General features: G+C 45.4%; 1 non-coding gene across 1 annotated transcript; it reads left to right on the plus strand.

The window, feature by feature from the left end:
* Positions 1-867: 867 nt before the first annotated feature.
* LOC119924744 lies at positions 868-1,005 on the plus strand. The gene has a single exon (XR_005449441.1). It is a non-coding gene; the product is annotated as a small nucleolar RNA SNORA7 (small nucleolar RNA).
* The last annotated feature ends 509 nt before the right edge of the window (positions 1,006-1,514 follow it).

The raw sequence follows: 1,514 nt of genomic DNA on the forward strand, positions 1-1,514 counted from the left end.
TCAGAACACTAAAGCTGTACAGACCACTCTCCCAGAGAGACATCTCTTTTTCTCTTGCTCAGAGTAGTTCACGGCTTAGCCAGAGTCAGTGGTTTAGTGGCTGATTCGCTACTCACTATTCTCCTACTACAACCCATGCCGCACAACTTTGCTCCTCTAATGCCATTCTTCTCCCTGTACCGCGATCTTGTCCATCTCGCCGCCTACCCCTCACCTCTGTCCTATGTTTGGCCTGAAATGCCCTCCCTCCTCAAATCCTACGGGCGGTTGCTCTCCCCCACTTCAAAGCCCTGTTGAAGGTGCATCTCCTACCAGAGGACTTCCCTGATTTCCTCTTCTCCCACTCCCAGGCCTTTGCTCTTACCAGTAGGCCATACTGCTTCTCTTTGTTTATTGGAGGCTAATTGAAGGGACATCTCCTCCAAGAGGCCTTCCTTGACTAAGCCCTCCTTTTTTCTTCCACTCCCTTCTGTGGCACCCTGATTTGCTCTCTTTATTCATCCCCATTCCCAACCCCACAGCACTTATGTATATATCTGTAGTTTTATTTATTTATACTAATGTCTGCATCTGCCTAAAGACTGTAAACTCATTGTGGGTAGGGAATGTATGTTTATTGTTATATTGTGCTCTTCAAAGTGGTTAGTAGAGTGCTCTGCACAAAGTAAGCATTCAATAAATATGATTGACTGACTGCCTGTTACCTACTGTGTCCTGGGGATCTGAAGTTATGTCTTTATTATCAATCAATTGTATTTATGAACACTCAAGAGAGTACTTCGTAAAAAGGGGAAAAAGTAGCCATCTGAAATCCATAAAATCTAAAGTCATCTCAGGGATATTTTGGGGGTTAATAGTATATGAAAGTCCCTCCCAGGGTCGCACCTGGAGAGTTTCCAGTCCTCTACCAGTCTTGGCTATGGGAGGGAGAGTCAAGCAGAGGCCTACCCATCCCATTCCTAGCTTGGGCAGTGGCTAGCGAGTGGAAGGCAATCTGCTACAAGTCAAAACTCACCTGTGCTGGGCAGCAGCAGCCTGGGAGAGAGCTGAGGGTGAAGACTCAGGTTTACTGTGCAGAAGGAGGCAATGGTAAACCACTTCTGTACTTTTACCGAGAAAACTATATGGATACACCACGAGAATGATTGTAGGTGGAGGTGGGGCATTCTGGAAGACACATATCTATGGTGTTGCTATGGGTCAGAGACAACGCGGCAGAATAAGACATGACAAATTATAGGAAATCAGATTTTTAAATTGAATTTGTGCCCCATTTAAAGGAAATCTTATTGTTAGACTCTAGACTTAGTTTGTTGTGGGTTGGGAATGTGTCTACCAACTCTATTATATTGTTATGTAAGCAGCGTGGCCTAATGGATAGAGGCCTCCTCTATCAGGAGGACTCAGGAGGACCTGAGTCCTAATCCCAGCTCCACCACTTATCTGCTGTGACACCCTGAGTGAGACACTTAACTTCTCTGTGCCTCAGTTACCGCATCTGTAAAATGGAGATT

This window comes from Tachyglossus aculeatus, chromosome 2, assembly GCF_015852505.1.
Source record: "Tachyglossus aculeatus isolate mTacAcu1 chromosome 2, mTacAcu1.pri, whole genome shotgun sequence".
In the NCBI taxonomy this organism is placed as follows: domain Eukaryota; kingdom Metazoa; phylum Chordata; class Mammalia; order Monotremata; family Tachyglossidae; genus Tachyglossus; species Tachyglossus aculeatus.